Source organism: Anomaloglossus baeobatrachus, chromosome 2 (assembly GCF_048569485.1).
Source record: "Anomaloglossus baeobatrachus isolate aAnoBae1 chromosome 2, aAnoBae1.hap1, whole genome shotgun sequence".
Taxonomy (NCBI): Eukaryota; Metazoa; Chordata; class Amphibia; order Anura; family Aromobatidae; genus Anomaloglossus; species Anomaloglossus baeobatrachus.
Genome location: NC_134354.1, coordinates 473968814 through 473982358, shown reverse-complemented (window position 1 = coordinate 473982358; position 13545 = coordinate 473968814). Strand labels below are relative to the sequence as shown.

General features: G+C 44.9%; 1 protein-coding gene across 1 annotated transcript in view; it reads right to left on the bottom strand.

The window, feature by feature from the left end:
• The window catches only part of UBE2G1 (ubiquitin conjugating enzyme E2 G1), a 55109-nt gene that overhangs the window by 40464 nt on the left and 1100 nt on the right, over positions 1–13545 (bottom strand). The window lies entirely within an intron of this gene.

Sequence of the window (13545 nt, the reverse complement as noted above, 5' to 3'; positions counted from 1 at the left end):
AGGCAGGGGCAGAGGCTGCAGCACTGAAATTCTCAATCAAAACGTCCTCATTACACAGGAAGTAGGGGGAAGAAAAAAATAAAATACAAGTTAGTGTAGTTAGGGAACAGTAGGAAATGTTTAATACAAGCATATTAGAAATTAGTTTAGATTACTGCACTATATTTCTTTGGTCCCTTTCACACATCAGTTTTTTGCCATCAGTTACAATCCGTTTTCTCGACGGATCTGTCGCAGATTGTGGCAAAACTGATGCGACGGATCAGACTAGCTGGGGGCTTTCCAGGTTTTTTTGCGGACTTACTGACAGGACCATCTTTTCAATGTCTTTTGTGTAGGATCAGATGGCACAGGGAAGCACTTCCGTATGCATCCAATCCTACAAAAAAAAACAAAAAAAAACAGATGTCTGTTCCGTCATTATGGAATATGTCCTATTCTGTTCCGTACTAACGGACCAAGACTCAATACAAGTAAATGGGTGCGCAAAATCCCCGAAAGCCACACAGAAGCACTTCCATGTGACTTCCGTCGGGTGCCGCTGCAGTCTGTGTCCCGCTCCCCCGCCTCCCCCACACCAGCCCACTGCAGTGTGTCACAGCTGCCCGCACAGCAGTGTGCGAGCAGCCGCGGAGATGATGAGTGTATATAAGTGCCCATTGGTGGTGGCCACAGCTTATAGGTCCCAAATCTGGTAACAGGTTCCCTTTAAAGGGAATCTGTCACCCTTTCTGGGTTTGTTTGTTTTTTAATACTGGCATACAGGTAGCAAAAAAGGTGAAATTAGCCATACCTGTATGCCTCCTGGATGGGCCATTTTGGAAAAAAATCCTCTCATCTCTTCGGGCTATGATGCCTGTGCTGCCCGGAAGAAGAACCCGCCCATAGACTGGAACATAGAAAATCTAAAATAGGATTTTGCAAAATAACCCATCATCCAGGAGGCATACAGGTGTGGCCAAAGTTGCCTCTATGTCAATATTTTTAAGAAAATAAACCACACACACACAAACACACACACACACACAAGGGTGACAGATTCCCTTTAAATCACCAACAGCTTGCAGTCAGTATCTCCTGAAACACCTGACCTTGTTCTATGGCTTCTTAGCCACTTTGTTTAGTTACATATATTTAGGTCACAATAAGCATCAAGTGCTCGTCTCCTACAGGGTCTGCGAGTGTCGCTATGATACAGACATGTTAAAACACAAGAGTGAACATTGAAAGGAACTTAAAATGCTACGAGAAAGTTATTGATTGTATTCCTATTAGAAATATTTTAAAGGCTTGTACTTCATATTCAGTCTGCTAATTTCTTGGTTAGTGGGAGGCAGGCACTCCTGATTGAGTGACACTTCAGGCCAGCAGTGTGCTCAAGCGCTGAAGGATAAGTGGACTGCATTGAAGCAGCTCTTTAAAAATAAAATTCACCTACAGTCATGGCCAAAAGTTTTGAGAATGCTACAAATATTAATTTTTACAAAGTCTACTGCTTAAGTTTAATGGCAATTTGCATATACTCCAGAATGTCATAAAGAGTGATCAGCTTAACAGCAATTACTTGCAAAGTCAATATTGGCTACGAAAATGAACTTTAACCCCCAAAACACATTTCAACATCATTGCATTCCTGCCTTAAAAAGGAGCAGCTAACATTGTTTTAGTGATTGTTCCATTAACACAGGTGTGGGTGTTGATGAGGACAGGGCTGGCGAACAATCAGTCATGATTAACTAAGAATGACACCACTGGACACTTTAAAAGGAGCCTGGTGCTTGGCATCATTGTTTCTCTTCAGTTAACCATGGTTATCTCTAAAGAAACACGTGCAGCCATCATTGCTCTGCACAAAAATGGCCTAACAGGGAAGAGTATCGCAGCTACAAAGATTGCACCTCAGTCAACAATCTATCGCATCATCAAGAACTTCAAGGAGAGAGCTTCCATTGTTGCCAAAAAGGCTCCAGGGCGACCAAGAAGGACCAGCAAACGCCAGGACCGTATCTTAAAACTGTTTCAGCTGCGGGATCGGACTACCAGCAGTGCCGAGCTAGCTCAGCAATGGCAGCAGGCTGGTGTGAGTGCTTCTGCACGCACTGTGAGGCGGAGACTCTTTGAGCAAGGCCTGGTTTCAAGGAGGGCAGCAAAGAAGCCACTTCTCTCCAGAAAAAACATCAGGGACCGACTGATATTCTGCAAAAGGTACCGGGAGTGGACTGCTGAGGACTGCGGTAAAGTCATTTTCTCAGATGAATCCCCTTTTCGATTGTTTGGGACATCTGGAAAACAGCTTATTAGGAGAAGAAGAGGTGAGCGCTACCACCAGTCTTGTCTCATGCCAACTGTTAAGCATCCTGAAACGATTCATGTGTGGGGTTGCTTCTCATCCAAGGGAATCGGCTCACTCACAGTCTTGCCTAAAAACACAGCCATGAATAAAGAATGGTACCAGAATGTCCTCCAAGAGCAACTTCTCCCAACTGTCCAAGAGCAGTTTGGCGCCCAACAATGCCTTTTCCAGCATGATGGAGCACCTTGCCATAAAGCAAAGGTGATCACTAAATGGCTCATGGAACAAAACATAGATTTTGGGTCCATGGCCTGGAAACTCCCCAGATCTTAATCCCATTGAGAACTTGTGGGCAATCATCAAGAGACGGGTGGGCAAACAAAAACCAACAAATTCTGGCAATATGCAAGCATTGCTTCTGCAAGAATGGACAGCTATCAGTCAGGATTTGATCCAGAAGTTGATTGAGAGCATGCCAGGGAGAATTGCAGAGGTCCTGAAGAAGAAGGGTCAACACTGCAAATATTGACTTGCTGCATTAACTCATTCTAAGGCTGGGGCCACACGGGCACTACTGCGATCCACTTGCATGAGACTCTGCTCGTGCTGGCAGTACAGCAGAGCCGAGTTTCATGCCTGTGTCTTTGCAACTGAGGTCCGTTCGTGCGAGCAGACCTCAGCTGCGGGGGGCGGGCCGGCACTCAGGAGGGGAGGGAGGGATTTCTCTCCCTCTCGCCTGTGTAGCCGGCTATAGACATTCTCGCTCTGCACGCACGGTACACCGGTGTACCGCGAGTGCAGTGCGATTTTTCTCTCGCCCCATTCACTTGAATGGGTGCGAGAGAAAGAGTCTCGGATTACAATCGCAGCATGCTGCGATTGTTTTCTCGGTCCGATTAGGGCTGAGAAAATAATCGCCCATGTGTGCTGTCACACAGGCTAGAATTGGTCCGAGGGGAATGCGATGTTTTATCGCACTCCACTCGCACCGATTTTCTCGCCGTGTGGCTTAGGCCTTACTGTCAATATAACCTTTTGGTACTCATAATATGATTGCAATTATATTTCTGTATGTGATGTAAACATTAGACAAACACAATTAAAAACCAGAGGGCAACAGATAATGTGAAAATATAATTTTGGTGTCATTCTCAAAACTTTTGGCCATTACTGTAGAGAGGTAACTGGGACGTCGCACACGTGGACAAGATCCCAGCCAGCCTCACTAAAAACTGGATAGGAACAATGAGCACAAGTATAACAGCTCACAGCAACTAGCCCTCTCACCAAAGAGAAGGAAAAATAAATAAATGAGATGAGAACTGGGAGAAGTTTCCATTCTTTTGATTTTTTTGTTCTTTGATTGAATAACCCTTAAAGGGAACCAACCAGCAGAATTTTGCTATACAGTTGAACCTCGCTTAACGAGTAACCCAGTTAACGAGAATTTCGCTTAACATGCAAAGCTTTCTGTAAATTTCTAACTCTGTTTACGAGAAAGCCTTGCTGTACAAGCAAAATACTCACCGCACACACTTCCTGTTCCGTACATCCACCACGCTCTGACCCACACTTGCAGTCCACACAAACACACACAAGCACGCACAAAACACAAACAAACACTCACGCACACACAGTATTATGCTCACCCTCCCCTTCCGTTCCATCGCCGGCCTCATGGTTCTTCCATCACGACGAGGGGAGGAATCCTTGCGGCGAACTACAAGACCCAGGAGACCGTCAATGGAACGGAAGGGTAAGGTGAGCATAATACGTGTACCTTCCGTTCCATCGCCGGCCTCCTGGGTCTTATAGTTCGCCGCTCCACGCTGTGTATCGGTAACCATCGGCGACGAGGCAGGAACTTCCGCTGTCAGATGCTACTCAAAGGGAGCGCACTGACCAATCAGAGGCAAGCGGCTCTGCCTTTGACGTCAGTGCTCTGGGTGTGGAAGTTCCTCCCTCGTCGTCATGGTTACCCGATACACAGCCCGTGTTAGCGAACAGCACTAGTCCCAGCAGGTCAGCGAGGGAACGGAAAGTAAGGTGAGCACAATATGTGCGTGTGAGTTTGTGCATGTGTGTAATGGCACAACAGGGGACCAGGATGGGACATTTAACAAGTTGTGGAACGAATTGTCTGCATTGAATGATTTCCTATGGGAAATCTTGCTTTGCTAAACGAGTAACTTGGTTTAGAAGCACACTCCCAGAACGGATTGTTATCGTTAACCAAGATCCACTGTATTAAGTAAAGCCAGCGCCACTCTGGAGCTAGGAAGTTGAATGCAATGACACTTTTACTTGACAGATTACAGATTTTTCAGCGAGCATGCAAAGTCCCAGAAATGCACTGATTGATTGGCGTGTGCATCGGGGCCTGCGTTCTTATTTCGCCTTTGTAAGTAGGCCTGGCCTTTATTTCCCCCCTTCATGACCATTCCTTTATGTCCGGTGTGCGCAGTAGCATTGGGAAGTATTTCATCAACTCTTCACCAAGATGGCATTAGCATTATGCGCAGGCGCTGAGTCCATCTCTCGCACCATTTGATTGAACGACAGTCTCCTCCTGCTTCCTACGTGACCGATGCTGTTGCTGAGGGTGGCCTGTGACTATAAACTTCCACCACTTACAGCAATATAACAGTGCAATGTACACCAATAGAAGATATATTATGTGCTGACCAGAAGCAGGGTAGGACCGCTGTAGACCACACCTGCTGGGAGCGCCTGAAGAGTATCGCAGGAGGACCTTTGAGTGACGCAGATGTCCGGTGTCTGGCAAGTATGATTCTCCTGGGGGGAATGGGCATATATATAGGCATCTCCTTCGTCTGTAATCTGTAAGTACTATTGGGCAGAGATTTTTTATATTTCAATTCTGCACCAATGCATCATAGAAGCCTCAGTGGTCTCCCCGTCCTCAAATGACAAACATCCAGCTCCTGATCACTGCAGCCGGTAAGAGGCTTCAGCAGTCATACCAAACTACTGACGACATGGCTCCAATTGCTGAGCAGCTATCCCAGTAGTGCCGCACATGCCCTCTGAAGCAATGATTGGCTGCAGCAGTCACATGCTAACCTTCTGTAAACAAAGACAAGGGACACTGCTGAAGCTTCTGCACTTGAGCAGCAGAGGAAAGAAAATGTGTTTTATAGCATCTTGCTATCACTTTTCTGTTTTCCAAAGGTCAGATCACTCCTTTAAAGCTGATCGCCATGTATACAGGCCTTTACTCTTTCCGGTGAGCGAGCTAAAGGCTATTGAGAGCTCAGCTTTGACAGATCAGTCACATGGAAAAAGCTTGTGACAATCAACCTTGAGGTTTTTGCTTCAGAATGTTTAAATGACTAGAGAGGACCATTACCAGCAGCTCTTCACCTCACCACACACCCTGCTTGTCACTCCAGGCTGCACCATACATATTAATACTGCGCTCATTACTGGCTCTTCACAAGAAAAGGCATTCCTGGTCTCTCCGCGACCCAGTGCAAAGAAACAGAACATGCGTATCTAAAGATTGGTTTTATGTTCCTGGCTCGGATTCCAAGTCTTGATTATTCACAACTACTGTATGTCACATTATATTCTTAGCCAGCGCCGGCACCGACAAGCAGGAAAAGACAATATTCTTAAGCTAAACTGAAAATTGCACTAATAAGATCAATTACAATTTTTGAATCACATATCCTATTGGTTTCTACGACATACTGAACTGCCATCTGTTTCTTCACATTCGGAAGCTCAAGGACTACAATTTCCTTCTAAGGTACAAATAACATGCACATGCCTTAATGCTGAAACAGCTCCGGCCACGGGGAATGGATAGCAATTTCACATGAGTATATCCTCAAGCTACACTACAGGGAGAGAAAAAAAATGTCACATGCCAAAAAAAGGACGCTTTATGGATTAATCCTTTGTATTTGGATCGTTTCTTTTACGCCATTTCACAAACACAGAATGGGGATTTATTAACAGCTTGAACTAATTGGAGGTATTCTTCCTGTCTTCATTATTATCTGCATTTCTATTTAGTGAAAAGGGTTTTCCCACTAAATACATTTAGCACCTATTCGCAGCATACGTGATAAAAGGTGCGATTTTCAAAGGCAGAACTGGTAAGAACCCCACAATCTGACAATGGGGATCCCTCATTGAATAGTACAGTACTGCTTGACCACAGCGCCATTGACTTCTATTGGACTGAAAGCTTGTCTCTCCATGACAGTCCCATAGAAGTAAAAGGTGCACACGTGTGACCACTGTTCATCATTACTATGACACCGACATGAAGTCAGTCCTATAGAAGTGAACAGAATAGTGCTCACACCCCATTTACTTATACAGGACATTTTAGTACCCCAGTGATCATATTTGGGGCTCAACAATGTAAAAATACTACTTTAACATCCTTTTCCTATGATATTAACAGGTAACCTGTCAGGCCCCTGTACCACCAGCAGTTGTGTCTACCTATTAATGCCCTACCCAACAGTCCCTTTATTACATTGGACACAAACAATATTTCTAAAGTCCATTTATGAAATGCTAATGAACCTTTGACTAGTCGATGGGGCATTAGTTTCCCCAGACTAGTTGGCCCACTTATGTTATCACACCCCTGTGGGCGTTCTAACCTGATTTACAAGAGCTGGCGTCATCGCCAGCAGGTTACACAAATCACGCATACACATAGCTTTGTTCACTCACATCATTAAGTCTCTGAAGCCAAGTTTACATGTCCCACCAAAAAAAAAAAAAAAGTGGCAACTATGCATATAGTATGCAGCACCTTGGGAAGTCTACCGAGCCAAAAGTCCAAGTGTACAATTGTGTTCAAAACATATTCACTTGCTACGTTAATTATATATAATACCATCAATTCTTGCTGTAGACCCCCGAAGTCCTTTCAGATCAATTAGAAATGGTTCTGTCCAGCTGACAGATCCAATGTGTATGGCCAGCTGTAACACATGGGGGTCTTTCGTTCAGAGCCTCCATTAATTAGCTAGGCCAAACTCCATTTTACTGAAGGCCCCTGTGCATCTATCCATGGTGGTGCCGCAGCTGTCCAACTAGCGTGGCTGCAAACGGCAATTCGTGGTGTAACGTGAATGAACCATGTCCAAATGCAAAAAGAGTATCAAAGGCGCAGGGCACAGACCAATGCGGCGGGAAAAGTGATGGAACATGTGTGAACTAATGGTCTACAAGAGGAAAAAAGCAAAAACACAAAACAGTATCCAATACTTGGATCAGTAATTCAGATCAACCATTATAAGTCAATTGGTAAGTCAAAAGATGAACACTTTTGTGTTACCATTTGCATGTCAAGCAGTTTTCGCAGATCCATTACAATATGTAAAAACTGGATGCCGTACGGATGACAGTGAACTGAAAAATGAAATATTTTGCATATGCTAGTTCGAAACGACACACACACACACACACACGCACGCACGCACGCACGCACGCACGCACGCCAGTGATTGCCATGAGCTGATTGAAATCTACGGTATTCTGTCTCAGGAGGAGGGGGGCAAGCATAGCGAGCAGCCACAACGTAGCTGACAAATGCCATGAGAAAACTTCTGCCATTAAAGGGAACCTGTCACCAGAATTTTCGCTATTAAACTAAAAGAATCCCCTTCTGCAGCTCCTGGGCTGCATTCTAGAAAGCTTCCTCTTACTACTGGCCCCCTATGGTAATGAGGTTTGCTGGCCACTGGGGGTATTTCGTTGTTCCCCGTCCCCCAGTGTTAATTTACATAGATGAGGTCGCCACCATCATCTTCCGCAGTGCTCCTGAAGTCTCGCGCAAGCGCAGTGGCACTATCGCGGACTGAGCGCTGTTTTCAAATAGCGAGCGTCGGTGATGTTATTGCGCAGGCGCGAGATTATGGGCGGCGCTGTGAATGTCATCACCAGTGTCATCCAAGTACCTACCCATAATATCGTGCCTGCGCTTTTACCTCTACCGTTAAGCGCATAACGGCCAAAATACAGCCCGCCCCCGAGGCCAGCAAACCTCATTACCATAGCAAAAGGTAAGATTTTATGAAGTTATTTAGGTCTGAAAGGAGGGCCAGTAGCAAGATGAACCTTTATAGAATGCAGCCCAGGAGCTGGAGAAGGGGATTCTTTTAGTTTAATAGCGAAAATTCTGGTGACAGGTTCCCTTTAAGTCTGCTTTCATATGCAGCAGTGATAACCGCACCAGCCCTTTGCGGCCATGGTCTTTCCAGTTTCCATGCACAATCATGATCTCTAAGAAAAATGGTCATTTTACCTGCAAACCCGTCGGATCACTACAATCACCTGCGTGGCTTTGCAGGTAAAAGAGCGGTTTCCCTGCAAGATTAAATGACAAAGCCGGAATTAGCGGAAAGACGGCATTCGCACAGTTTTGTGGGTGAATCAGGTAGAATCCCACAAAGCGAGTGATTTCTTCTTAAGCGGTCACCAAACAGCAACTGGTGTCAACTGAGAACTTGGCCGCACCGTAAACGCTCTGACCTTACCCTTATTGCATGAGTAATAATAATAATAAATAAAAAAAAAAAAAAAGTTCCCCACCTTTTTTGTGACAAAACCTGAAGGTTTTCCTGATGCCAGCAAAGTGAATGAGAATCCTAAGGTCACATGAACGTATGGCTCCGACTGTGCTACGAGTGTACAGCACCCGTCACACATAGCGAGATCGCTGAAACGTCACAGGTTTTGTGACGTATCAGAGGTTTTGTGACATATCAGCGACCTCGCCAGCTATATCGCTGTGTGTGATAAGCAGCAGCGAGCGGGCCCCTGCTGCGAGGTCGCCGATCGTGATAAAATGATCAGGACCATTTTTTTGCTCGTTGGTCTCCCGCTGTGCAGCACACCCTGGCGTGTTTGACAGCGGTTCTGAGTGTGCAGGGAGCCGTCGTTACACGGTTCGCTGATCGCTGTGGAGAGCTGCCTGACTGACAGCTCAACAGCGACCATGTAGCACCATTCCAGCGATCCCTGCCAGGTCAGATCGCTGGTACGTCGCTATGTGTAATGGGACCCTAAGCTGAGTGTCATTATATTGTGAAGCGATCCTGCGATCAGGTAATACAGCAATCCCAAATTGACAGTGTATGTAACAGCATTAAAATTAATCCTTTATTGTAAATATTCTAAAAAGAAGAACACAGTTCCTCTAGTTCATATTTCATCAGCTCACAAAGCCCTCACCATGTATACATCATATGCGTGCCCAGATAGCCTATAGGCAATTCATACCGCACTTAGAAAATCATGGTGGAGGCCACTAGTTCAAAACAAATAAACAGAAACAACATAATAAACAAAACAAAAAGTGATTATGCCGAATCAACGGACGTTAGTCCAATTTGATAGAAAAACTAAGCATAAAAAATTAATATACCTAACAAAAAATGTTATCAATTATCATCTGATACTGACAATGGTCAGATACCATAATTATAAACATATATTAAGGCATATAAAAGGAATGGTCTCACCAACTCCTTCCAAAGATGGGGGGCAGGCAGTCTCTCCTTCGGATTCCTGGGTTCAGTATGCTAGTCCAGCATTCACTCTCCCTATCCAATCAGGAGACCACAAAATAACAAAATTACCTGCCACCCCAAACTCCCGTCCTAACAAGGACGGTCCACATCTATTGCAAGGTTGGACCCCTAAGCGGACCCTGTTGGTGTCCCGACGCGTTTCGTCCACATCGACTCCTCAGGGGACATATTATTAGAAGTATACCAGGTCCTTATTACCAGCCCTCACATGCCTCATGTTTTTTTTGACGTCTGAGGCATGTGAGGGCTGGCAATAAGGACCTGGTATACTTCTAACAATATGTCCCCTGAGGAGTCGATGTGGACGAAACGCGTCGGGACACCAACAGGGTCAGCTTAGGGGTCCAACCTTGCAATAGATGTGGACCGTCCTTGTTAGGACGGGAGTTTGGGGTGGCAGGTAATGTTATTTTGTGGTCTCCTGATTGGATAGGGAGAGTGAATGCTGGACTAGCACACTGAACCCAGGAATCCGAAGGAGAGACTGCCTGCCCCCATCTTTGGAAGGAGTTGGTGAGACCATTCCTTTTATATGCCTTAATATATGTTTATAATTATGGTATCTGACCATTGTCAGTATCAGATGATAATTGATAACATTTTTTGTTAGGTATATTAATTTTTTATGCTTAGTTTTTCTATCAAATTGGACTAACGTCCGTTGATTCGGCATAATCACTTTTTGTTTTGTTTATTATGTTGGTTCTGTTTATTTGTTTTGAACTAGTGGCCTCCACCATGATTTTCTAAGTGCGGTATGAATTGCCTATAGGCTATCTGGGCACGCATATGATGTATACATGGTGAGGGCTTTGTGAGCTGATGACATATGAACTAGAGGAACTGTGTTCTTTTTAGATCCTGCGATCAGATCAACTAATCTCCCTATCTCCTCCATTATCAGCTGATGCGATTATCGTGCTGCACTCCGGTGTCATCTGAGTGCAGTATGATGTTTCTTTAGCACCCATAGACTTGTATGGGTGCTAGTGAATATGGATAGGATTCCACCCGCAGCATGGTGTGATTGTTTTCTCAATCCGATTAGGGCTAAGAAAATAATCGCACATGGGAATGGCACCATAGAGTAGCATGGGTCCGGGAGGAATCCGATTTTTTTATTGCATTCCACTTGGTCCATTTTACTTGCTGTGTGTCCTAGCCCTAAGTGTCATGCACATGCTAAGTATTCTCTCCTTACAGATTTAACTCCAGCATATCAATTATTTCAGCATTTCTGGTGCTGTGTTTTTCCTGTAAAGAGATACAGAAAGAAAGCAAAAATTTCTGCACCAAATACCGTACTAGTTCACATAGCCCAACGGGTAGTGAAAATTGGACCCCATTTGGATGTTACCCCAGTGCAGTCCATTTTTTTTTTCCCACATATCCACAGACTTGCATTGCTGATTGTGATCTGTCACTGACAAATATCAGATAGCTCTCTGTGATTCTGCGCAGACTGCTCGATCCTTCAAAAATCATGGACGTGTAAATAGCCCCATTCACACGTATAGGTATGGAGCTGTGAAAAGTTGGATTGGACGTGTACGCACAAAAAAACAAAAACAATGGATATCGAAATAAGCCCTTAGGGCAGGCTATGTGCACACGCTGCATTTTTTTGACGCTGCATTTTTGGCTGCTAAAAACGCACCTGTGGCAAAAAAACGCGGGAAAAAAAATGTGTTTTTACCGCGATTTGGTGCGTTTTTGGCTGCATTTGCTCTCTGCGTTCTTCTACGTTTTTCCAATGCATTGCAAGGGGGGGGACAGAAAAACGCAGGAAAGAATTGACATGTCCATTTTTTTTTAAGCTCAAAAACGCAGCTTAAAAAAAAAAGTTGTGTGCGGACAGCAAAAATGAAAACTCAGACTTTGCTGGGGAAGCAAAGTCATGCAGTGTTGAGGCCAAAAACGCACCCGAAAAACGCGCAAAACCGCCGCAAAAAACGCACTGTGTGCACATAGCCTTAGGATCCTTCTAATAAGTACCGACAATCACTTGGGGGGATGGCTCCAACCACATGTGATAACTCTTAGCCCATGTGCACATATTGAGTATTTGGTGAGTTTTTTACCCAAGTATTTTTGTAAGTCAAAACCAGGAGTGGCGACTTGTTTATTATACTTTTCCTCTGACTGTTACACTCCTGGTTTGGGCTTATAAATATGGAGACAATTGAAATACTATGTCCCAAGAATGACAAAGGTATATTAGGAGTGATACCTTTATAGGCTAACCAGAAAAAATGATTTTTCTGGCTAACACAGTACCACAATATTACCCTGTATTGCACATTGTAAATATGGAGACAACAATCTCACCAAATATTCATCATGTAGTCCTTAATCGTACGGCAGTATTCGGTCAGTAATATGCAACTATGATCAGAAGACAAGTGCAATGACAGATCCATGTTCTGGACTCACTAAAACATTCTTTACAAATACTCATGAAAATGCCAAAGTGTAAATGTTTCAATGATGCTAAAGGCTCAGAATAATGAAAACGTACCCAAAATACACAGCGCCCAGTTGTCATTTCTCCTTCCCAACCCCAAAAGACCAGATAAAGCTCCTCCTGGGGTGCACTCTAGGGAATTTGATAGTTTTCTATTTTTCCTTATGAAATGTAATTTGGTGCCATATTATTATAAAGAGTTCCCGTACCCAGACCCGTCTCCGACGCTGAGAGCATATAACCTTCCAGTCAGTACACCGTGTATACGGATGTCCAGATACGTGGTCCTTATCTGCTATGTACCAGTCCTGCTGCCTCCGCCCTCCCACCCTCAGGGGTGTTCTTGGCTGATTACCAAACAGGTTTTGCCCCTTTGATTTACCAACTATCTTGCAAATACTATTCCATCGGGCACTTCTTTTTCTGCTTTACTTCCATTTAGGATTTGTCCTACCCTTTTTAAGTCTCTGACCTTATGGATATACCAGCGTTAAGATGCTCCGATATGGAAAAATTCCTAAAAATTGCTATTATTTCCTCCGAGTCATTAGATTTGGCCGCTTGCATGTGTTTTCTGCATGTCTAGGATCATATTGATAGCATGCTGATACAACTTCTGTCTCTTCTGTGCCTGCGCAGCTGAGGTCACTGACACTGGGGCTCCCTGGGTGACGTCTGTCTGACATCCTCTATCTATGGACTTTTAATAAGTATTTCTTATTTGTACTCCATTATTGAAGATTTCCATTTTACTTTGCTAGTTATACTCCTGGTTCTTTGCAAGTTTTCAAATGAGATTTTGTAGCAGCCTGTCACTTTAAACCTGTGAGCATATATAAGCTGCATTGTGAGGACCGAGCGTGAGGGGTCAGTGGGCAGGCAGAGTGGTGGCCTGGGCCATGTGTCACTGGCAGCCAGGACCCATGTGCAGCGGCAGCCAAGGGCTGAGAGACGCTGACACACCGGGGAGGGGGCTCCTGTGCACAACATGCAGGAAGCCGCGGTGATTGGCATTACACAACAGCAAACATTACCTGGGGTTATGTCACTACTGTGACGTCCTGTCAGTGCTGCCGGGGCCGGCCCAGAGAGGAAATGCCCCCAGAGTGGGCACCCAGGGGCCAGCCGCAGAGCAAAGAGGTGCCCCCAGAGCGGGCACCCGGCCCAGAGCAAAGAGGTGCCCCCAGAGTGGGCACCCAGGGGCC